This window comes from Pithys albifrons, chromosome 5, assembly GCF_047495875.1.
Source record: "Pithys albifrons albifrons isolate INPA30051 chromosome 5, PitAlb_v1, whole genome shotgun sequence".
NCBI lineage: Eukaryota > Metazoa > Chordata > Aves > Passeriformes > Thamnophilidae > Pithys > Pithys albifrons.
Window position 1 is genome coordinate 72220085 of NC_092462.1, and position 26699 is coordinate 72246783.

The following is a 26699-nucleotide window of genomic DNA, read 5'->3' on the forward strand; positions in this document are numbered from 1 at the left end:
ACAGTTTGCTGTTTTAACAGGTTAAAACCTCAAACCACTATAAAAAGGTGGATCATGTGTAATTAATTGGTCTAAATTTGGAGAGCATTTTAACATAGCAGGGACATCTCAGCTCTGCATTACAGGGAATTTATCTTTTTTTGTTACCAAAAAAAAAAAAAAAAGAAAAAAAATCTCAGAAAGGTGAACCAGAGACAGAAAGTATCACAGTGATTTGCTGATGCATTATTTTTTCCGAGTTAATTCCACATATCAGGTGCTTATGAACAGCTGAGCAAGTTCAGGGAGGGCCAAGCTTCTGTCTATAACGCTACAAATTTGAAACTCAGTAGCTAGAGGTGATTAAATATGTATTAATTTTTCTCCAACTTTACCACTTTATTTAACAAAATATAGAAAACGCTTCTTTCTCAGGTAGGTTACTAACGCTTTCTGTAGCCAAAGGAATACTTGGCTCTTCATTCTGCATGAGCAGTAAAACTGGCTTTAACACCACAGAGCAATTTGTGAGAAACCAACTTTACAGACTCTCAGCCTCGTTTTGCTCTCCCAGCACAAATGAGTGAACCAAGGGAAAAACCTCTTTACCTGTCTCTGTTCATAGTTAACAACATTTTCCAAGAGGTGAGAATATATATATATATATATATATATATATATATATATATATATATATATAATCTCTCCCCTTCAACCTCCCCAACAGCAGTGGTGTCTTCTTGATTTTGAGATTTATTGTGAAGAATCAATATATATGCAACTTTGTACAACAGCTTCATTTTAGACATCTGGGACTGTTTCCATTCTTTGCCTGAAGGTGCTCAAACAGCTCTAACATCTGCAGACTGTCCCCAAAGCACCAGGCTGCAGAGCACTTTGCCTTGCTGCACTTCTACCAAAGTACACTGTAAGATTCAGTGCAAATCAAGAGATGTTTTGTTCCAAACCCAAATACAATCAATTACAAGTAATTCTGAACCTTTGGCAAAACTCAGGCTAAGCAAATAAAAGTGTGTCCTAGTTCAGCAGGAGGGACCAGCTAACCCTGTGTGGGGGTGATCAAAGCTGTGTATTCTACCCCCTCTATTCATTCCCCAAGGTCAATGGGCCATTAGCAGCAGCTGCCCAGGGAGCCATTATCACCTTCACACTCAGCCTGAGGGGGGCGGAGCTGCTAATGGGCCATCAACAGTTCAACACCCCCTGGCTCCCAGAGTTAATCACCCATTGTGTGAGTCCCCGCCCACGGGGAGGGACTGGGTGCTCCCTGAGGGTACATAAGTGGTGGGTAAGAAGACCTCAGGAACTTCTCATTGGATCCAGAGCAGCAGCAGGACCTTGACAGGAGGAGATCCCCGCTCTCGCCCAGACCACAGCCCTCGCCTGCACCAACAGGTTTTTCTTTTCCTTTTGCTCTGGACTTGGGGGAACCACAGGGGTCTCAGCACAAGGGCAATCAAACCCCCTTTGGTTTGTGCCCCAGGACACTGGGTTATACTGCTGGGGTTTTGTGAGTTGAAAGCAATTTCCCTTGTGTGTCAGTGTTGTTATTGTTATATTATTATTAAATTTTAGCTCTGACTTATAATCTCTCTCGTGGTGAGTTCATTTCCCCTGCTGGTTCACCTTTAAACCAGCACAAAGTGCTAATGGAAGAAAATTCTAGTTCTGGGAAATCTAAGCAATCCTATCTGTCCATTTATGCCTCAAAAAGGAAAAAATGCCAGCATTTGTTTATTGGTGTATTTCTCCACCACTTAGCAAAATTAAATTAAAAGAGGAATTACACATAAGCCTTTAAGTTGATAGGATATAGTTTTAAACTGCTACAAGGTTTAGAAATTATAACATACATACTTTTTCTGATTAAAATAATATTAGATAATTTTTAAAAAAATCTATATTCCTTCACCATAAACCCCCCACATATTTGCAGGATTTTCTTTATATCTAAAATTATATATCATGTATCTCAGTCCAATAATTTCCAAGTGAAAAGAATGATACAATGTTTGGAGGAGACCTTAAAGACCACCCAGTTCTACCCCCGTGCCATGGGCAGGGACACCTTCCACCAGCCCACGTTGCTCCCAGCCCTATCCAACCTGGCCTTGGACACTTCCAGGGATGGGGCAGCCACAGCTTCTCTGCCCAACCTGTGCCAGGGCCTGCCCACCCTCACAGGGAAGACAAACAGAAAAATGAATATTAAAATTTATTTCCTTTTAATGGCTATTTTATTCCTGGCCAACAGTGGCTCACTGAGTACCTTAAAAATAAGTTTACATCATGAAATAACCACGACCACATCATCCTGTTATGGTATTTTCCCCTCTAATGTATGAATGAAATAGAGTATCAAAATCAACTTTTTCTCTAGTAACTATATTCTATTTTTCATCAAACTCACAGTTAATTTTTTTTTTCTCAGAAAAGTCTGGTGGCTTTTCTAACAGAGCATATCAGCTGTTTATAAAAGAACTCTGGCATTTTCACATTTCAGCTTAAGGAAGGAAATGAAGAATGTATCAGCTAAATAAAAATGAGAGGGGTTAAGTAAAATACTTCCAACAGCAATTAGTCAGGGCATTATATCTGATATTATTGCAGGAAACACAACCAAGTATCTAGAATATGCAAGAATTCCAATACAATTTGAAAATATGTTATAAATATGTGAATTTATCCTGTGTTTTCCCTCCAGATCATTATTGCTATTTAAGTAGAAAATATAAATGGATGAGGTTTGAGATTTATTATAAATATGTATGACAGATTCAGGAAAATTCTTTCATAATGAGAGAATAAAAATAAAGAAACTGTGCCAGACATACTATATGTATGTGAAACGTGTGCCAAAAAAATAGAGCTGTTTAAATACCATTTTTTTAAAGAAAAATAATCACAAAAAATTGTGTCAGGTTGACACACCAAGTATATTCTTACTGGTCAAATTCTGCAGACTCTCACAGATAGTTTTGTTGACCTAAAAGTGTATTTCTTACAGGAAAACATTCATATGAGATACTCCACACAGCTTCTCTCTATGGCCAGGTTTGGCCAGAATAATTCAACCCTGCATTTACACAACATGCATTTCTGTATTTAGCATCCCCAAGGTACATTTGTTTAGGGGGGTCAGAAGACTTTGTGTTCAGCTGTGTGAATTCATTCATCAGCCTCTGAGTGGCTCCACCTGGTATTTTTAAATCAACCCACGCCTTTTACCTGCCACCTACCAGCTCTACCCTTTATTATCAAGGCTATTCTGTTAGTGCTCAGATTAGCATCTGACACCCTCAGCAGAATTTAATGAGCTGCCTTATTTTTCAGTGCTCTTTTCATTGACAATTTCTGCCTGTTTTCCAAGGAACTGACATTTTGCTGCACTATCCTGCTGTTTTTCAGCCTTACAGTCACACACTGGAGATGCAAAATATATTTATCAAACAATTATCAATTTTCTGAGAGTTGGAGCTTCACAGGCATTCTATGAATTCCTGAGATTTTTCAGGGTACTGACATGACAAAATATATGTCAGCATTTTGTAGAATAGTTGAAACAGCACAGCCAAAAACTGAGGTGGGCAAAAAAAAGGTTCAGATTAAGTACCACTTGCTGCTGCCATTATCACAATTATTCTGCCTGTGCAGACTTCAACAAACACTATTATGGGAAGGAGCCTTTCTTTTCGAGGACAGTATCACAAAAGTCTCCAGGCACAAAGCGATTCCCACAAATGATTAAACATTGTCTCTATGTCCTTTTTAGATGACACGTGTGTTCCCAATAGGTCTTCACTTAAAATGCAGCTCACTCATGGAACAAGGGATGTAAAGGGTTGGTTTAGAAAGAGATGCTATTCTGTGTCTATATTGTTAAATAAGAGAATACCACTGACTTATCTCAGTTCTTGCATTAGCTCTCTGATCCTCTTTTAGTCAGAATTATAGATGTATCTACAAGGCCAAAAGGCTTGGATTTCACTCACTGAGGAACTGCCAAGAAACCTCGATTACTTCAATGCCCATCAGAGCAAGAAACTGCAGAGCATGGAAAAGATTAAGGAGAAATAGAAATTCTATTGTCTGATCAATCCTAAGGAATGATATCAACTCAATAGGTTACAAGCACAGATGATAATCTATCATAAGACTCATACTTGTGTAATCAGTTTGAAAGGCCAAACAAACCAGATCAGAGCTGAAGCCTCCAAGACATGGGAGCAGATAAAGATATTGAAGAAATAGTGATTAATTAACAAAATACATTACATTCTTAATACAAACCATTGCAAAACTTCACTTAGACCAGTCACATGTGCAAAAAGAGCAGCATGAACTGGAAGGCACAAAGAGTTTCCAGGAAGGATGGGGAAATAGGACATCAGAGGAAGACACAATAGGGCTTTAGAAACCCATTTGAGGTAAGTGCTTGGCAGAAAAAAAAAATAACTGGAGTGTCACATTCTGGTAGGATTTTCAAAAGGAATTTTAGAAGATTTGTGATCATTATGGGAGTAAAATTCTGCAATTGCTTTCCAATTAGCTGTTTGACGTAGAGCTTGAATTTTGCAATTTACAGATTAGAAACTGGACTGGAATTAGAAATTAATTATTGAATAATTAGTGAATTTGGATGATGATTTACTTTTCTTAATGGTCTTCCTCATACTTCATTTCTATAACATTCTGCCTATAAACAGGGTTTTCATTTCCACCTATTAAAGCTCTTGGCTTGTTGTGCCATTTTAGTCTTGTTTGACTTTAGGGGCAGCCTCCTTCACCTTCCCAGCAAGTGTTCTGCACTCCTGCTAAGTGAAGGATCTCACACATCCTATGAGAAGAATGTAATCAGCTAAAAAATTTAATTCTCCCCTAAATGTCTTCTGACACAAGGAAAGGTTTTCTTAAACAGACATCAAGATGAAAAAAAAAATGATAATTATCATGTAAGTGTGACAGAGTTGCAGAATTAGGTACAAACATGAAATCTATTTTGATTACAAGAACTTCTTGAAGATGATTATTTATATAATACACATACATATTCTTAACTTTGTAATAAAGTTTCTAATAAAATCAAAGTACAGTTTCAAGTCACAATACTCTTCCTTTACTTCTCTCTCCTGCAAACCTGCCACAAATCACCTCAATAAAGATTAAATAAACCCCTCTTGTAAGATTCAATTTCCTATTTCTTTATGCACAGAAATATGGATGGGCTTTTTTATTTTCAAATCTGCATTACACCAAAAATGCCATAATTACAGTATAAGATAGAAGGAAGAACACATAAGAGCTGGTTTATATTTATTATATTACTGAAGAAAAACTCACACAGGAAGAATGAAAACAAGTCCAAAAACCTGTGCAGAAAATGCTGTAGAGAACAGGATCAGTGAATAAAAAAAATAGATTTCTGGCTCCCTACTATAATAACTTCTATTGAAAACTTCTTTTTTATTTAGTTCCATAAAATTGTTTTGTGTTTTTGGTTTTTTTTTCAAAACACTGGAATAAAAAAATGAGGCCATCTCGAACCAGACTTAATAAGCTCACATTTGGTAAAGGAAAATCAGTTTTCCAGTGTCTATGTCATTGGATCATAGAGCGGTTGTGGTCATATCTGTAACTAAGTGTACAGCACTTGTAGTTGGTATAATTGAAAAAATCAGACACAAAGGCCATTCTTCAAAGCACATGATAAATTCACAGCAGCCCCAAGAAAGGTGTTCACATGTGTTGATGTGTTATCTCAGTCAGATTCATTTTTTAAATACAAGCATTCCACAAATTCTGCCCATTTTTAAAGAATGTGTCAAACCTTTTTTAACACAGGATTGTATGATTTGGTTATATATATTTTTTTTAATGTTTTACACCCCCAGCCAGTGTTCTCCGAGTGTGAGATGATTCAAAGGCATCCACATTTGAGCCTGACAAATGGGATTAAGAGCTGGAAGGAGGGAGCCTAAATTCATGTATGAAAAATCAATCTAAGTATGAAAAAGCGTAAAAATCATTAGCTCTAAAGACAAAAGAAGTGTTGAAAAAGGGTACAAAAATGCTAATCTTGTAATCTTTTTAAAAGAGAGACCTTTATCCCTCTGTCAGAAGGCAAGATGTACAGGACAAGTGTCCTTTTTAGTAACTTCTGTCTTCTCACTATTACATTGTAATAGATACATAAACTTCCAGTGTTTATTTTTCTTGAGGGGATTGTTTTCTTGAGTTTTGCAATGGTATACTTGAGTTCCTCCAGGAAGTCTCTGGTAGCAAATAAAACCTGGCCTGCTAAAGATTTAGAGCTGGTCGCTCCTGGTATTACCATCAGCCTAAAAGGAGGGTAAATAACATGGCATGGGAGCATCAGGAACTCAAAACAACAGAATGATGATACCATAAAGAAAACCTTCTCAAAAAGTGGTAGCCTCGAGATGAAGCATGCTGAGCCTTTTTAGCATAAATTTTCAGTTCCCAGTATTCCAATCACTGTTTGTCCTCCATCTCTTTCCAATGATAGTGAAAAATATGACTTCAGAAACATTAATGAAACCTCGGTGTGCTGCTACCAATGTTATTTTCACTTCCTTGTCTTGGAGGAAAATATAAATTTTCTAGGCATTTCATCCCTGTAGTTCTCATTAAAAACCTTGGAAATATCTTTCAATCCCATGAAACCATTACAAAAACTGACCTCTTCAGCTACTGCAATTACACGATTGCAGCTGGCACTTGTTAGCTTGGGCTGCAGCATGAGAAGTTCTTGGAAGTTTGTTTTGTGGGAATAAAATCAGTTTAGCTATTTAAATGCTGCAAGGAGAGGTCAGCCAAGATGCACCGTGTCCCATCTGCTGTGTTACAGTGAGATGCCAAGAAAGCTTTCCACGCACAGAAGATGGAAACAGGAGCATCTCTGACAGACACTGCAGACTAAAATAAGTTTGGAGAGCTCACATAGGTTAAGATCCAGCCGACCACAGGTAGTGGCTGCAGGATATTATTCTTTTGCTGCACCTTGAAAGAAAATATTAGGAAACATATCTTCAGCCTGCATGAGGTGGGAAATGTCAGTGCTCCCCTCAGACACATGTCCCACTGGTTGTCTCACTTTCAAAGAGACTTGATAGTACAGTGTTATTACAAGGGAGGAATTTGATGTAAATGAAGCATTTCAAGCTTTCAGCAGAAGGTAATTATAAGAATATAACAACCTCACTGCAAGAAACTGAGGGCAGAACTAGAAGCACATCACAGGCAACAGCAGTGTCCACTGTGGGAAAAACCTTTTACCACAGACATGACTTTTGTCATTAGACAGAGGTAATGCTATAAATATATATATGCAAAGTCAGATTCTTCTATGTATGGAGACCCAACAGTCTCCAGAAATTGCCCAAATAGTTAAATAGAATATGCATTTATTACAGTACATGAGCAATTGTCTAAGATCCACAGAATCACAGAATCATAGAATATCCTGAGCTGGAAGTGACCCACGAGAATCATCCAGTGTAAATCCTGGCCCTGCACAGACACCCCAACAATCCCACCCTCTCCCTGAGAGGATCATCCCAACACTCCTGCAGCTCTGGCAGCCTTGGGGCCGTGCCCACTGCCCTGGGGAGCCTGGTCAGTGCCCACCACCCTCTGGGGGAAGAACCTTTTCCTGAGATCCCCCCTAACCCTGCCCTGGCACAGCTCCAGCTGTTCCATAAAGTTCTGTTGCTGACCACAAAGAACAGAGATTGGAGCTGCCCCTCGTAAGGAAGCTGCAGAACCTGATGAGTCTGCCCTCAGTGTCCTCTTCTCCAGGTTGAACAAGTCAAGTGACCTCAGCCCCTCCTCATATGCCTTCCCTTCTCCACCTTCACAGCTCTCCTTTGGATGCTTCCTAACAGCCTTCTCCCTACATCTCCTTACATTGATGTCCCAGAGGATGCAGACAACAGCCATCTAAAAGGGTAAATGATTAGTCAAAGGCAAAATTTGGGCAAAATCAATTTTATTTTGTATGTTAGCAAGGTTCTAGCTGTTTCAAATTAATCCTGGAAGTATACTATGTTTACTTTTACTGGCTTATATATAGTAAAGAGTAGGCTGTATCTAATGGTTTCTAAATGCTCAAAGGTTTTTGCTCACTTGTATTTAGTTTACTATTTTAAGTGATATGCAAATAGCAAGTCAACTAAAAGTCAAAAGATAGTGTGGTTAGAATCTAGAAATTGGAACAAGGGGTGTAAAAGCATCACTAATAAACCACTGATGGAAATCACAGCAATCAGATCCTTTTTTTTCAATCTGCCACAGGTTGGTTCACTAATACACTCTGGGCAAACCATTGCACCTTCTAGGATGTCCCCAACAAAGCAGAGGTCATATTAATGATTAAATTTAAAAATCATTTTGAGTTCAACAACCACAACAACAAAAAATCTGATGTAAGAGAGACTTTTGGTGCACTAAAAGGTTTTTGAGGCAAGAGGCATCACTCAAATCCTAAGAGAACCTGAGCTGTCATAAATTCAGCCAAGGTAGAAGCCTTGGATTTACACTTTGTTGATGGAGACTGACATGGTGCCTGTAGAGATGGAGGAAGACTTACCATCTTAACCCACCTGGGATTAACATGTTCACCTAATACTTGCAAAATGCCAAATACTTTTGTGTCAAACATTACAAAAGGAGACAAAAATGAGCTATTTTCCTGCTTTGAAGTTATGGGAAATAATTCTTCTCTAAAAGATAAAAACCTTCCTGAAGGCAGGTAACAATAAGGAATGGGGTCATATCCAGCAAAAAATTGGGGAACAATTTTTTTGTATTTGCAACTCTGATGAATAAAACTGACAAATAGTTCTAATGATTCCTCCCAATTTTGGTTATATTTAGATAACACCTCATTCGTTTGCAAATCAGAAAAATCAAAAATGGGGAAAGAAATGCACATTTCTCAGCAGAATTCTGAGTTTTATTAGAAATAAAACTGAAGTAAAAAGTGATTTATAGCCACGATGTGGATGAGAAAGAAGGTAACTTCTGCAGCAAATGGCAAAGACAGGAAGATGTAAGGTAAGACTTGAGGTAAAACTGTACTTGCACATTTGCTCTCCAGAGCTCCTGCTGCTGTCTGGCTTTTTGCCATCTCATTCTCTGTACATCATTTCAGATGGGAAAACTGCTATCAGCGACTTTCAGAAATGAAAATATATGGTGTGACTCAGAAGTTCCTCTCTAATGCAAAAAGGGATGGAGAGGAGAAAAAAGACACAGCTTTTTACCTGGAGTGGAAGAACAAAGTAATGAACACTAAATATTATAGTAGCTATTAAAGAATTATTAACCTCAATTTTTAATTGGGCGGACAGTAAATAAAAGGCTGACTGGAAATAATCAGATTAAATTAACAATTTATGGTCTTAATGCTTTTATCTGTTACGCTTTTGAAAATCATGTGTCACAAATTAGTGTAATTAATACTTACACTGATGTACAACCTTTTGTATAAGGTTGCCAGTGATCCCTTCATCCTATTTATGTACCATTATCCAATGAAATAATACCACAGTAATACTGAGATATTTGTGTGCAATCCAAGGTCCAAAATTTCATCTCCTCTTGCTTTCTCTTACACAGACTGTGAATGTGAAATGCTGCAGCTTCCTATTTGTGTTACTTAAATGTTTGGTTTTCTTTAAACCCTGGGCATCAGGTAACTCAGGGATCAGTTGCAATGCTATGCATGGTTAGAGGTTTGATATTATACAATACTGTAAGAACATTGGTGAGCAGCAGCTGTTCCTCCCTGCTTCAATATCTATAACTGACATCAACCAAATCACCAAACATTCTCTCCTTAAAAGGGCAGTCCTTTGACACTGTTATTACCTGAGAGGGGTAACACAAAGCCTCAGTGCTTTGCCTCTCCTACATAAACTCTCTATCCATATTGGCATTCCAGCAAGAATAATTATCCCAGTGAGGAAGTTACACTGAGTTAAATAAGGCATCATTATTGCTTCTTTCTCATTTTCCCCTCTCCTATCTCAAATTGTCCTTATTCTATTGTTAATATACATCACTGAGTGCCTTCATCTTCTGTCTGACATTACAGCAATAACCATTTTTTGTGACAAAAATATATCGAGGGGACTTTTCAGCCCTGCCACAAACAGTGGTTTAAGATCCTACGGCTGCTCTTAACTGTCTCCTTGGGCATGGTAATATTTAAAAAATCCCTTTAAGCTATGGAAGAGTACAAATTGTGCCTTGGAAAGGTGACACTGATCTGCTCCACTTTCTGCAGAGCTATGGGTAAGCATTGCACTTATTTTCTTTACAAGTGAAATAAAAACTTGAGTCATTTAATTGGTGCCTCAAAGGGTATGACTATGAAATTACAAACATGTAACACCACTATTTTTGGCTCTGTGGCAAAGGGTTCTCATTACAAAGCAGTGACATGACTTTCTCACCTAAATATAATGACCCAGACATTAGGGTGGCATCACCAGCCTCTAAGTCACTCATCTTTTAGAACCAAGACCTCTATCCTACAAACCTTTTGATTTGAAGAAGTACAGGCATTGATAAAATCTTGACTTTTCCCTCCTTTTCTATCTTGTGCTTTTCAAGCATAACATATTATAAAGAGCTTAAGGCTTAGAGAACCACTTTTCCTTAACTCTTGAAGCCTTGGAAGTACTTCAGGATCATCAAACCACGAGTTTTATAACCTGTGTACTGTGAAACTAAACTTACTGTTGAGATTACACTTTCATGCTCAAATCATTTTCTCAGCTATTTATAAGTCTCTTAAGAAGTTTTCCTCAGGCTTAAGTTCCTCCTGCTTGCTTTGAGGTCATAGGAAAAACTTTGTGGAACTCTGAAGAAAATCTACTTAAATTTTTTAATTTGATTTTCAGAAATGCAAGCTGGGAAATAAAGCAGTGAAACCAATGCTTTTCCATGCTAAGTCATGGAGTCACTCTTCTTTTATTATCATCAATATTTCATCAAAGATTTTCCAGTGAAGCGTTATCCACACATTTGTTATAATGTCATTCTAAAGGAGCAGTGAGGTGGTGGGTTTTATCTTTGGAAATTTAATTAAGGTATAAAATAAATTTTCAATCACTAAGGAAACTTTATCAGGATTAGAGTATTGTACTCAATAATACCTAGATATTTTCTGACTGAGCTTGCTGCTATTTTACCTCAGGAGGTTGCAGCACTAGAGGCTTTCTGTGCTGGTTTAAAGGTGAACCAGCAGGGGAAATGAACTCACCACGAGAGAGATTATAAGTCAGACCTAAAATTTGATAATAATATTACAATAACATCACTGACACAAAAGGGAAATTGCTTTCAACTCACAAAACCCCAGCAGTATAACCCAGTGTCCTGGGGCACAAACCCAAGGGGGTTTGTTTGCCCTTGTGCTGAGACCCCTGTGGTTCCCCCAAGTCCAGAGCAAAAGGAAAAGAAAAACCTGTTGGTGCAGGCGAGGGCTGTGGTCTGGGCGAGAGCAGGGATCTCCTCCTGTCAAGGTCCTGCTGCTCCTCTGGGTCCGACGAGAGGTTCCCGAAGTCTTCTTACCCACCCCTTATGTACCCTCAGGGAGGACCTAGTCCCTCCCCCTGGGTGGGGACTCACACAATGGGTGATTAACTCTGGGAGCCAGGGGGTGTTGAGCTGTTGATGGCCCATTAGCAGCTCCGCCCCCCCTCAGGCTGGGTGTGAAGTGATAATGGCTCCCTGGGCAGCTGCTGCTAATGGCCCATTGTCCTTGGGGAATGAATAGAGGGGGTAGAATACACAGCTTTGATCACCCCCACACAGGGTTAGCTGGTCCCTCCTGCTGAACTAGGACACTTTCCAATGTGTCTTCTTCATGAATGACCTCCATTTTTTTAGGATAATTATAACTAAGCATATTTACTTTTGGATCCATATCTACATGAAATGAGTTGTCAATAAGTAAAAAAAAAAATCGTAAGTGAACAAAATAAATCCACTCCCATATGTATCTGACATTCAGCAGCACCATTACAAGCACATATAAATAAATTCACTGAAAATTCACCCTAAAACCTTCACTTTCCCCAGCAGCTCTCCCAGATTCTTATTTCTCACAGCCTGCTCTGTGTCCATTCACATCATCATCCTGATTTCTCTCACCATTTCCCTCATGCAATTCTGTAGCAAAACCTGCCAACAAGAGCTGTGTATTTGTCCAAATAACAACTATCCTGGGGGAAACAAAGACATGGTTTATCCGACTCTGCTGCTTATCTGGAAGATCTATTTTGACAGGAAAATATTTTAAAGCTGCACAGGCCATTGGAGGCTGAGACTATGGGTGTCAAAACACAAATCCAGCAGTTATTGAACTAATCCAAAATGGCAAAAGGTGCATTTTATTACTGAAAACATCTGGAATTCCAGGAGAACACACAAAAGGTATTGATGTGACAGGATTTTTTCATTCAAGTAGAGCCACATAACACTATGACTACAGGTATTGCCTCCACCTAGTTAATGCCAAGAAAAAATGGGCCATTTTACATTTGTGCATAGACAGACAAGGGAAATTGCTGGGAAAACAGGTGGTACAGAGATGAGTCACACAAGTAACTGAACCTGGGGAGGAAAAAAAGGGCTTAGAATCATAGAACTATTTAGGTTGGAAGGGACCTTAAAGATTATCCAGTCCCACTCCCTGCCATGGGCAGGGACATTTTCCACTATCCCAGGGTGCTCCAAGCCCTGTCCAACTGGCCTTGGACACTTCCAGGGATGGGGCAGCCACAGCTTTTCTGCCCAACCTGTGCCACGGTCTGCCCACCCTCACAGGGAAGATTTTTTTTCCTAAAGGACCTCATTTTAACAGCATCAAGTTTGGGAGCTGGATCAAAATTTGGAAGTATCTATGTAGAGAACAAATTTATTATCAGAATGGTCCTTTCCTAACAATGGTGCAGGTAAGAGGTGGAACAAACTGGAAGGTCTAAATAACATAAAATCCCTCTCTTCAGATTATAGGTATAGTGATAAAGCTTAGCACTGAAGGGAATTCTGTGTGGAATTACTTGGCATAATTGCTTATGGATTTGGTATCAGTGAAATCTTACCAATCAAAACTTGGAGTGGAGCTTTTTTGGTCTCCCTAAATTATAAATGAACCAGATAAATTACCACTATGGTTGTTGGTTCCACTCAACACAGTTTGTTGCAAAGTTTCCAGTGTACCCCTCTGCAATGGAACTTTGAAAAGCCAACACAGACAGCACCCCTAGCCAGGAACATTTAAGAAATAAGGATTATTTTGACATTCAAGTGCTATTCACATTGTAGCAGGATATATCTATGATGGGTTTATCATAGCCATTATGTTTGTTAGAATCTAAACAATGGGATACAGGTAAAAAAAAACAGGGAAAGATGCACTATGACCCACACATTGCATAAGCTGAAGTGCAACTCTACTTCACCTGTGATACTGGTATTTGGAGGTGATGCTTTTTGCATTTGCATACTTAGTTCTGGATTAAGAAACTTTATTTACTCAGTGGACTGTATCTGAAAATTTGCCAAATATATCTTGCAATATTTTTTTAAAAACAACGCTGCTATAACTGTTATTCAAGATCACAAGATTTCCAGAATAAAATTTCTTCTTTTATATCAGTTCAAAACTCCATCACTAAACATACCATTCTGTCCCCAAGTTTTTGACATTGCTTTTCCTTGGACATCTCCTGCTCATTTTTTGAGCATGTCTGAACGCTTTCCATTATTTCTGAGTCACTATTTCCTTGTAAATGCCTTTTTTCAGTTTCCTCAGAAGTACTTACTGCCTTTACTGAACTTTTTATCTTCTTAAATAGTGCTACACCCTCCATTTCTGTCTCAAAATGGTTCAGTCATGGAGGACAAATTCCCTTTCTCCACAGTGAAACAAGCTATTTGTTTTATTTCTTACTTTGCTGTGAGTTTGGAATACCAGCATAGATTCCTGTATTTCATGCTTTCTTTTGTTCACCATCATTCTCCTTATTTCTTTTAAATTTCATGCTCTAAGACAGGTTATTGGATTAAACTCATCTTTGTTACAGTGCAGCCTAAGGTGCACATGTAAAAGTAAAGTTCTTAATATCTACTGATTGAAACATAGCCCTGCTAAAACCCTACAGAATAAAGACCCAGATGTCTTGAGTAGCAAAAATTAATCTAAACACACAATTTCTAGAGTATAAGTTGAAGTACCTGTTTTAAAGAAACACAGGTGAAAGCATCAGTTCTGGTGAGGGATTGTTATACCAGAAGCATAAATAAATAAATAATAAAACACTTAAATAGGATATGAGAGTAAAAAAAAAAAATAAAGATGAGGGTAACAAGGTGTGACTGCCTAGAAAAGATCACGTTTGAACAATTAACATGTTGAATGTTGCGTTACTGAGGTTACAAATTCAAACAACTGGTTTGGGGAAGCTAAGCCATTATTTTATGCAATCAATTCATAAAAATAGTACCAAAGGCTCTTGGCTGTGTTATTAACAAGTGTGACTGGCTTGTAGGGGATAGTAGGTATAAATGGCTACGAGAGTTTGGAGGACATCTGCTATTTTGGGAAAACATGAATCACACAGCACAGCAGCGTGATCAGAGTGCAGAAGTGAGTCCCCAGCTCACAGGGTGGTGTTATTCACCAGGAAAATATTTTTTTTAAAAATTACTCAGTGATTAAAAAGGGAGTAATTGGATTTAATCTCTTTTATAGAGGCCGTAAATAAGCAGGGTTAAAAGTTAAGTATCTTTAAAAAAAAATAAGGTAACTGGAAATACTGAGAAATTACTACAAATAATTTTTTCTCATGAAAATAATTAACAGAGTACACATAAAAATGTGAAATATGACAGGAAAAATGTGAATAAGTGGCCAAATTATTTTCCTTTATAGAAAAAAACCCCACCACTTTTTTCCTATGTGTAAAACCACATGATTCAGTCATTGCTAATGAATAATAACCTACAGGAAATCAGATAACAAAACCAGCACAGCAAAGGTAGAGATGCTTTCAAGTTGACATGAGGGATTCTGCAGCAATTTACTTCACTTTTAAAAAATATTTATTTGTTTGTTTTTTAATCTAGTACTTTCCTGGGAAGAAAATAAAACATCATGATTATCCACAGTGCCTTAGGTTTGGCCTAGCTTTTTACCAACCTTGGACTGCCCTCTCCCTCTCCCTCCCCCCTGAGTCTTTGAAGCAAAGGAAAAAAAAAACTGCAAGAAAACTGAAAAGAGAAAAACTCAAAAGAAACTGAACTGAATTAAAAAGAAATTATATTTTCTTGACATTTGCAAACACATATAAACAATGTGTACACACCATGTAGGACCCCACCCCCAGGGGAAAGGGAAAGGGGAAAAAAGGAAGAAACCTAAACACCTTGTTAACTAGAAAAGAGGAAGAAACAAAACCAAACTTAAATAAATGAAACAGACAAATGCAATCAAAGGAGAACAAGCATGAAATGATCTCACCCACGTCCCAGGCCAGGAACACCACAAGAACAGAACAGACCATCCAGGCTTCTCCCACACCCAGCTCCCCGGAAGAAGGAAAAAACTAAACTCCTAAACTCCAGCAGGCTTCCCGGGAGGATTGTTGTAGAAAAATGGATTGATAACTGCCTTGTTTGGGTACATCCAGAACAGAAAATGTAAACAACTCTCCCTTACTGTTGCATGCTCATTTTCACTGTTTCGCTGTCTTTGTAAGTTCAAACAGCTGGACTGGTGCCTGCTGTGAATGTAGTCACTGCAAAAAGAGAGGCCCACGTAAGCTGTTCGTGTGTGGCAAGACACGGCTGTTTGAGTTGAATCCCTGAGGACTCATCATGTGAATGCTGATGTGCCCAGGAGCCGAGCTGATGAGGAGCATCTCACCTGGACTGGCATGGGGAGGAGGTGTTCCTGGCTCAATGGGCCCATGGTGCCTCAGGCCACCTGTAGGTGGATAAAGTCGAGGGGTGGATTTAACCGTGAACACTATTCTTAAGGTTATCCACAGTTGTGAAGCGTTTGCCATTGTGAGACCCCAGTGAACGGGGAAAAGAGGAGCTGCGGAACTCCCTGCAGAGAACCCAACAGATGCGGCGCCCGGAGCCAGCGCCCGCAGTGCTGAGCGACCCGCAGGAGCCAGAGTATCGCTGGCGGGGCTGCCACCAGGGCTGCGAGCGAGCCAGGGGAGGCTGCGAGCCGTGAGAGGCTGTGAGCCGTGAGAGGCCACGAGCCATGAGAGGCCGTGAGCCATGAGAGGCCGTGAGCCCTGAGAGGCTGCGAGCCATGAGAGGCTGTGAGCCATGAGAAGCCGTGAGCTGTGTGAGGCCACGAGCCATGAGAGGCTGCCGCTAAAATCTCTTTTTTCATAGGGGTGTAATTGGCCTTAGAGCCTTTGTAGCTTTGGCTCTAGAAACTAAGTGGTCGCCTTCGTGTTTCGCCAGGCACTTTTTGCCAGAGGCTCTAGGAGGGATCTTTATTTCCAGCTATGGAATAAAGTACATTCTTTACATCTGGTCTTGTTCTGACAGGTCCCAGAGCCACAGCATGTGCAATTTCTTGCTTGATCTGCTTGAAAGCTTGTTGTTGTTCAGGACCCTACTGGAAACTGTTCTTTTTACGGGTCACGAAATAGAGAGGGCTCACAATCTGGCTGTACTCGGGAATGTGCATTCGCCAGAAGCCTATGGCTCCCAGAAAAGCTTGAGTCTCTTTCTTGTTAGTCGGTGGAGCCATTGCTACAATTTTATTGATGACGTCGGTTGGAATCTGGTGACGTCTATCTTGCTATTTTACTCTTAGGAACTGAATCTCTCTGGCAGGGCTTTTCACCTTGCTCTTTTTGATGGCAAAACTAGCTTTGAGGAGAATCTGAATAATCTTTTGTCTTTTTTTAAAGACTTCTTTTGCTGTATTTCTTCATACAATGACATCATCGATATACTGGATGTGTTCTGGGGCCTCACCTTTCTCCAATGTGGCCTGGATCAGCTCATGACAGATGGCAGGACTGTGTTTCTACCCCTGGGGCAGTCGGTTCTAGGTGTACTGCACGCCCCTCCAGGTAAAAGCAAACTGTGGCCTGCACTCTGCTGCCAAGCGAATGGAGAAGAACGCATTAGCAACATCAATAGTGGCATACCACTTTGCTGCTTTGGACTCCAGCTCATACTGGAGCTCCAACATATTTGGCACAGCAGCACTCAACGGTGGCATAACTTTATTCAAGCCACGATAGTCTACAGTCAGTCTCCATTCTCCATCTGATTTACGTACAGGCCAGATAGGGCTATTGAAGGGTGAGTGTGTTTTACTGACCACCCCTTGGCTTTCTAGCTTTCTGATCATCTTGTGGATGGGGATCACAGCATTTCTGTTCGTACGATACTGTCGCCTATGTACAGTTGCAGTGGCCATCGGTACTTCTTGATCTTTGACTTGGAGTAATCCCACAGCAGAAGGGTCTTCTGAGAGGCCAGGAAGAGCAGACAACTGTTTGGACTTTTCTCTAATTACTGTGGCTACACCAAAAGCTCATCGGTACCCCTTTGGGTCCTTGAAGTATTCCCTTTTTAAATAGTCCATGCCAAGAATGTAAGGGGCTTCTGGCCCTGTCACAATGGAATGCTTTTCTCATTAGTCTCTTGTCAAACTTATGTCGGCCTCTACCACTGATAAGTCTTGAGACTCTCCGGTTACTCTAGAAATAGAAACAGTCTCTGTACTTTCATGTTCCAATGGCATTAATGTACATTGGGCACCAGTATCTACTAAAGCTTGGTATCTTTGAGGATTCGATGTGCCAGGCCATCAAACCCACACAGCCCAATAAACTTGATTGTCATCTTGGTCCCTCTCCTCCTCCTGGCAGGAGGCAGGGCCCTTCTATTGTTGCTCCTGGTCGGAGTATTCTCCATCTGACTTGAGAGATGTTCTGTCAGAGGCTCTTCCATCGGAGTTGAGGGAGTTGCTTCTTTTGCGTCTCGGAGATCGATGTTTCTTTTTTGGGGTTTTTGCTTCAACTATGTGGACAGCTTTCTTACTAGCTGATTTCTGTTTTAATTCTTGCAATCGGGCTTTAAGTTTAGAGGTGGGTTTACCGTGCTTTTTTTTCATGTTTTCTTTTAGTTTATGTAGAACAGTCGACAAGACACTACGCTCACTTTGTGTCTTACTCCTGGGGCTTCCAGTTTTCCTACGTGCTGCATGAGGTGACTGAGAACGAGAACGGGAACTAGAACGAGACTCTTCTTTGTGACCCTTATTATCATTGCTTTTAGGGTTTTCTTTGTACTCAGAGAATTTAGTACTTTTCTTTACCCTTTCCTCTCTGTAGATGGGATGACGCCAGAGTTTGGAGAGGTCTCCCATGGTTTTCGATATTTTCTGTATTTATTGACACATTTTATCCACTTTTACTTCGTTCGTGCTTGGAGTGTATCCGGATATTATACTAAACATGTAGGGTGTAGGGGCACCTTTCATCACTTTATTTCACGTTGACCGTGTGCATATAACTTGCTCTGGGACGAAGATGTCATAATAATTTGGATCGGAGTATATGATTTCTAGCATGGCCAATTCCCGCAGATACTGGATGCTTTTTTCTGGGGTGTTCCACTTTCTTGGAGCACTCATCAGATGCTCCTTCAGTGGGTATCTTTTTCTCACAGCACGGAGGATTCGGATCCAGAGACTTCATGCTGTCTCTTCCTTTCTCATTTTCTGTTCTATTTCACGATCTCGGGCCAGAGATCTCAATTGTTGTGCTTCGTGTCCCTTTAGGATATGACTTTTAGCTTCACTGTTCCAACATTGCACCAGCTAGGTGAGGATTCATTCATTTGGCATCTGACTGTAATCTCTTCATATATTTCGAATTTCCTTTGGGGTCAGTGATCGTGTAATTTTACTTTTTTTCATTATTTCCTGTCTATCTCTTCCACATATAATTCTCTCTACCTGTGTTTTCACTTTTCCGCTCTTCTGTGGAACATCTCTCACTTTTTTTCTGGCCCTCTCACGTGACGGTGGGGACTGTTCACGCCCTGAGGATGAGCTTCAATGCTGTTCCCTCAGGGGAAGTGGGTTTTTAAATCGTCTACGCCGCAGAGAGGGACTTCTACCTTGTTCAAGCTGTGGGGAGAGACTCCTGGCTCGTTCACGCTGTGGAGGGAGCGTATAATCTTTAAGATGCTGGGACAAGAGCCCTTCCCAATTATCTATTCCCACAAATGTGGGTTTGGTGTGGAGAGATGGACTCACACCTTCAAGGGAGGGTTGTGTCTGGAGAGGTAGAGATGGTTCTTCTTCAGGCTGACGGATACGTGTCGACTTCCTTGCTTTTTTTTCTGGGAACTTGCGTCTGTATCTTGAGTACGACTCATTGAGTGCCGGTTTTCTGCTCACTTTTAGGTGCTCCGCCAGTCCCGCTGGATGTGCTCCATCTCCTGTGACCACTCCTTCCTCTTTCGCAGTTGCTCCTTCATCTGCTTCTTTTTTTTCTTCCTCTTCTTCTTCTTCACGTTCTTCTTGTGGGGGTGGCTCTGTAAGTTTAATGGTCTCCTTCGTCCACGCCTTTTTCTTCTTTACTGGGGCAACAGTGATCCTCGGTGTTGTGGCTTGAGTTTGAGTTTCCACAGAGCGAACAAGAGCTGTGTCGGTTTCAGGTTGTGTCTGAGTCTCAGTAACAACAGTGGTCTCATGCTGCGTTTGGACTCCATCTCCAGTGGATAGGACGGGAACATCACTAGTTGTAGTAAGGACAGCATTGTCTTCCTGGTTTGTAGTTTGAGTTTTCGTTTCAGAGGCAGCATTATCTTCCTGCTGTGTTTGGGCTTCGTCTCCAGTGGATGGGACAGGGGCATCATGGGTCCTGGACGGTATAATTTCACTTCCAGTTTTGGCCTCAACCCTTTGGGAGTGGCCCATGGCCAATCGATAAGCACTAGCCAGGCCCCAACACAAAACGGTGACTCGCATATACGGGTCCTCGTAGGCAAAACACCCTTCTAATAAATGGCGGGCCAGTTCACCAGGCTCACACACTTGTTCTGGCGTGAGCTTCCAATTAATGGGAAGTGCCAAACGCCTTAGCGCTATACTGAAATCTAGCCAGGCCCCATCCCACCCAGAGACTGGCCTGTCCGAAGCCTTTTCTAAAGTTCTAGCAAGTCTCTTTAAGGCATGGCCTTTCTTAGATCTCAAACAGGAGAGGCAACAAGACACTAACATTCTTCCGGTTCTAAACAGCAGTTTCATTATTTCCATAAATACTAATGCTTTCACAACACAATTGAAATAATAACTGGAACTGATTGTCACAATAGGAATCCCTTTTAACAGGCTGTTAATGTTACATTTTAACAGGCTTTTAAGGTCACATTGTAACAGGCCTTTAATGTCACTATTTAGTAGAGATTCACATGCGTGACATTCAACATCTGGACCTGGACGCTTCTTTATTGGCATTCTCAAAACAGGAACTAGTATTGCCAGCATTAGTATGTCAAAGGGCAGAATGACTCTTAAGAGGAGGCCTTTTACCATAAGGGGCCATGGTGCTATGCCACTTTTGAGGTCATGGTTAGAGCAACCTCTTCTGGTACCTCTCAGGTAATTGCTCAAATACCACTTTATTCATTATTTACTTTGTCCTGACTACTCTGTTCCTAAAAAGAGACCTTGTTTATATTAACAAGGTACTCTTGGCTGCTTTCCTGGTGTTTGTTTTGTAAACACGACTTCAGTTGGCAGTTCTCTTGGACACTGTTTTATAAACAATAGATTATTTACACAACAAACTAAGGTCCTATATCCCAGCGGTGCCTCCAATTAATGTCTTAGGTTTGGCCTAGCTTTTTACCAACCTTGGACTGCCCTCTTCCTCCCCCCTGAGTCCTCGAAGCAAAGGAAGAAAACTGCAAGAAAACTGAAAAGAGAAAAACTCAAAAGAAACTGAACTGAATTAAAAAGAAATTATATTTTCTTGACATTTGGAAACACATATATACAATGTGTACACACCATGTAAGACCCCACCCCCAAGGGAAAGAGAAAAGGGAAAATAGGAAGAAACCTAAACAACTTGTTAACTAGAAAAGAAGAAGAAACAAAACTAAACTTAAATAAATGAAACGGACAAATGCAATCAAAGGAGAACAAGCATGAAATGATCTCACCCACGTCCCAGGACAGGAACACCACAAGAACAGAACAGACCATCCAGGCTTCTCCCACACCCACTTCCCCGGAAGAAAGAAAAAACTAAACTCCTTTTTTGTTACGTGGAAAACACGTGTGGAATACTTGTGATGTCTGCTTCTTTGGTTACACCTAGTTACTGAGGAAGCCGTAGATCAAAACCATTACACACAGGTTGGTAATTTTATGTAGCGTTTGCTTATTATTTACATAACAGAAATACGTGTGAACAAATAAAATTATCCTTCAACCCTTTTGGTGTTGCTATGAAATGAAGAAATGCAGCAATCTAAGAAAAAAGGAAAAGGTACAAATTAATAGAAAATCATTGCTCAAGATATGTTAACAGTCTCACAGACTCTGGTGTGCCTGTTTCCTCAAGTGTGTGTTAGTGGGAATAAATTTTAGAAACAGAGCTGTATTCCCAAAGCAGCCACGAGCTGAGGCAGCTCCTCCTCTTTCAGCCATCCCGGATTCCTGGGTTTCACCAGAAACCTGCCCAGGGCAGATATTGAGGAATCAGCATCTGCTGTAGTCAAGTTCTCCACTGCCAAACTGTTTAATTCCCCCCCCTATTTCTGTGTTAATGATGCAGCCTGAAAATCACAGACAGGTTCTGCACTTGCCTCCTCCCATGGCAGATTTTGTGAACCTCAGACTTGGACCTGTTTTGCCTGGAGGCAGGGGTGGCTTTTGGACAAAAGAAGTCTTGAAAATGCACACATTGATTAGTTAACTCCTTTAATTACCTGCCTTCTTCAGGGACAGGTCCACAAAAGACTCAAAAAACCAGAGAGCATCGGTTACTTCGGTGTCTCACCTTTTCCATAAAGCAATTTGGTTTCATCTCAGTGTTCATCTGGAAGCTGAAAGGAGAAACTGGCACAGGTGCCAGTGGACCTCCAAGATCCAGTAGTTAGAGAAAGTAAAAAAGGCAGCATGAAGAGTTCACCCATGGCATTGCATTACCAGTAAGTCTTATCCTGAAAGCTTTGTGTTCATTTTGCCTCAAAGACACTTTTCTCCAGCCCTCCATGGTGGAGAGATGGACACTACATCTGGCAGCAGCAGGGGCTCAGAAGAAACAAAGGTGAAGAGTTCAAGCTTTTCATTGCCTCATTGCAAATAACTGGACTTGTGGCTTTAGCTATGTCAATATACTAATAATGTTTACCAGGAATTACAAACATCTGTTGCCCACACAGGGAAGAAAGGCCTGGGATGGAAATTAGAACTAAAGTGAGCAGATGAAACACCAGGACACAAAGGCAGCCCACAGCTTTAATTTGAAATAAAACCTCTCAACTCAAAGAGCTTGAATTAGACTAATCTATGACCTTCTTAACACTCCTTGATTAGAACCATGGATTACTGCCTTCTGAATAGTGTTTCTTACCTAATTTAATGACAGCTAAGAGAAAAAACAAGAGTAAAAGCTGATCAGCATGTAAGAGGAAACCCAGGGAACGTATACAATCTTTTTGGAAAGCTGGATACAGAAGCTATGAAAGAATATTGACACTTTTTCTTCATTCTCAGAAGCAAACAGCTCATTGTATATGCCGATAAATCAAGTATCTGTGAGACACATCAGCAGGAATACTCTTTGTTGCTTGAACTAAAGTTGCAGAAATAAATGAGCCAAATTTTTTTGTTAGGCTTCTTTCTATGGGTTTTGTCTGTCTTAAATTAAAATATGTCAGTTCATGAATTTATATAAATGAAACACCATCATCTACTCCTCCTGAAGACCACCAGCCCCTCCTGGCAGGGAGCTTGAGTGCCACCCTGTGAACTCTCAGCACTCCACCATTGTAGATTTATCTTCACTCCCTAAGAGAAAGTCTAGTTTTGCATTTCTTATGAACCAAATGCTCTGTGGGCTTTTCTAAGAGGTATTTCTGGAAAGAAAAAACAAAATACTGGACTGGATATTAGTTCAGTTAATGCTGATGATTTGAATCTCGATTATATTCATTGCCAACCACCAGAGTAAAATTTTCTTTCACACTTCCCCCCCTCTCCTCTAATTACTAAATCAAGTAATCAGGGGTCACTGAGCAGGTCCAGTTGCCTGTATTGTGCATATTCACACTGGGGTTTTTTGTATGCAAACCTGCTTCTCCATTTATGATGGGAAAACATGCAGTCAGCTTGAATTAGGGAGCTTCAAATAATACAGCTCTTGGAAAATGAAGGGTCTCATAAAGAAGGTTCAACCACTTTACTTTTTTCCCCTTGAGACTAAAAAAGAAAAGAACCCCAAACCCCTGAACTTCTCAAAGTAACCCCATTATCCTCTTCGAAGTGGAAAATGTTAATAAAGGCTCCTGCAGCCAAATAGACAAAAAAAATCTATAAAGCAGAAAAAGTGGTGCTGTTACATTTCCTCTGCTACAAATTGTTATCCAACCTTGTGATAGGATTGATTTGCTTGCACTCTATCAACTTTAAATCACCATAAATTATTGCCTAACACAGTTCTTTCAATGGCCAAGTGCTCTCAGATCACTTTGATTATTAGGTGTGGCTCCAGAAATCTGTAAGTTCGCATGAGATGAAACCAATAGATACATGTGGGCTCCCCAAACTTCTTCATATAAATCAATTTATGCAAAAATCAGCAAGGCATCTTCTTTTCAAAAGTTGATTTCTAGAGGCTTTAAATTTGGTGCTGCATCAGCTCATGTTGAAGAACAGAAAACCCCTTCATTGCAATTTTGTTGGAAGTAAGTTCCAAGGAAAAATAATGCAACTGAATTTAGATCTTGTAAATGTTCACCAACCACCACATGGTGAAGTCCCTCCATGAAAATATTAAAACTCCCCAAAACTGAAATAACAAGTAGAACTCCCTTGGACTCATGTCCATCTTGTGAGGATGGAAGGTCTGACCCAATTCACTAAGGCCCTGTAATCTGAATTTCAACTGAACAGCCTGTTATCACGGCTCCTAAGAGTGGACTGGATGCTGAATTTTATTGCCCAGGAAACTTGCTGGATTTAATAATTTAATTTTGCAAGAAGCACTCCAGAAGCCTAACAGTTAAACCAAGGACACACTACTAAACATAATAATGAAAATTAATTAAGTAGTTGCCACATAGTGCTTTGATAGATATATTGAATAAACCTGAGCTGATCTACCAGTCAAGTGCCTTTGTGTGGCAGGTATTGGAATCATCTGTCATTGCCCTTATGGTACAAATGAAGGTGCCTGGATAGAGAAGTGTTTTCCCAAGGTCACATCTGAAGCTGGTATTGCAACTTAGGTGTTTACTGACTTTTAATTATTAAGAGATAACTTTATAAAAAACATTAAAGGGATACATAAGGTAAAGATCATGACCTGGAAAGGTACCATCTCTTCTCTAACCTCAGCTCCAGAAGGCAGAGAAACATTGAGAGATGACTACTAAAAAGTGATTCAAAGGAAAAGGGTCAGCCCTCCAAGCCTGCAGTGGTACCATTTTAATTCTGTTTTATTATATTGTTGTTTTTAACCCTCAGAATCTGTATGATCCCATGTATGATGGGATTGATTTTGGATGATTTACATCTTATTCTGTGTTTGCAACAAAACCCATAGACAAATCTGGTTGTCAGTGAATGGCCAGAGAAATGACAATTCATCTTTGTGGTTGTTAATTTTATGATGAGAGGTGGGAAAGGGGAAATAGAGATAGACAGAAAAACAGATAATGAATACACCTTTTGAGAGAAGATTTAAGTATTCTGCAATATAAAAGGAAGTTAACCTCCATAAGCCTTATGTTTACAGCATGTATTTTTTAAAAATGCGTTGGCTGTGCAAAGAAAATTTTGTCATTTGTATTCACCAAATATCAAGAACTGCATTTTTTCCCCCTCAGGATGTTAAAATGTAGGTTTTGTGTAAAGTATTAAAACATGGATTATTTTTTCCTGACCTTTTGATGGGCTTTCTATTGAGCTTCATAAGACAGCCAAGAAATGCAGATTCTGATTTTAAAATTGATTAATACTACTGAGTTTTCACAGTATTGAATTTGCAGTGCCAAATTCCTCTCACATGAGTAAGTGCAACTCCACATACTTCACTGGAACTGGGTTTGCATATATTAGCGAGCAATTCTGGCCCCGTGCCTGGGAAAGGATCTTACATTTCATAGTCACTTGATTATGTCTCATCTTTAAACCACATTTTACTATTTGCAAAATACTTGACCCACAAAACCACAGAAGCCCATCTGCTGAGATCCCATTGTGCAGTGATAAGCAAAAATGATTAAACTATTTCAGGGGTAAAATTTAGTATAGAAGGAACTCAACAACTCTATTCCAAATACTTATTTCCTTGTGCAGCCTGATGAAAGTTGGTTTCAAAATTTCACTTGCACTACAAGTTAGTTTCTTCAAGATACTTTTTACCTGAACCAGAAATAGTCCTTACAACTAAAAGGGCAAGATCCAAGTAAAAGAACCCATTCTTGGACAAGAGTAATGATGGAGACAGTCTAGTAGTGGCTGTCACAGACAAGAATCAACTAAGAATCTGCTACTAAGAGTCTGGAACAACCTAAATAGAATGAAAATATTAGGTATTAGTCCCAAGACATCTATTATTACTGCCATCATTGCATTACATTTGTAAAAGGTGTTGTTCCTCCCGTGATGCCATTACCTCTTATGATATTATTAAAAATATATATTTTGTTATTTTTAACTTTTTAATAACCCTATTAGACCTGTTGGAAATCAGTGGAGAAAGTGACAGCTATAACATTAACCCCGAATGTTCATTGAATATAAGACTAGAACTCTGACACTATAATATAAATATGAATACTGTGGGAGGATTTTCAGTTTGTTTCTTTGTTTTTTGTTTTTGTTTTCCTGTATCCTACTGATTCTTTCCTTGCCACAGCTCCAGTCAGGAGGAGGCAGTCACAAAGCTTCAGTCAACAGTAACTAAAAAACCCTTACTCTTTGCTTCACCTCAGGCACCACAGAATTAGGATGAGGCCTGTTTTAAGAACAGAAGACATTCAAAGGTATAGTTCAATACTTGTCAAATCAGTAGTTCCCTAACATCATTTCCCTTTGCTAAAGAACACCTGGTGTCACCAGAAAGTGTGTTGCATTGTCTTCAAACTAATGCTAGTACAGAACATTCAATAATGCCACCCAATATTATCAAGCAAATTACTGAGCTGTATTTGTCTTAAAGCAATACAAGTGTCTATTCATACTTCTTGACATGTTAAAGGGCAAACCAAGATGAATATTAACATAATTTTAATAAAGGACAATTCACTGAGGATCCAAGGTTTCAGTCATTACATTTTATAGTCGTCGTGGTAGAAGAAAGCAATTTCAGAAGACTAGAAATTACCATTGGTTGACTTTACACAGTATGTCTCTTCAGAAAGAGAAGATGCTA

General features: G+C 39.8%; 1 protein-coding gene across 5 annotated transcripts in view; it reads right to left on the bottom strand.

Annotated features, from left to right (window-relative positions):
- The window catches only part of CTNNA2 (catenin alpha 2), a 511524-nt gene that overhangs the window by 82810 nt on the left and 402015 nt on the right, over nucleotides 1–26699 (bottom strand). The gene's annotated exons all lie outside the window — the stretch shown is intronic.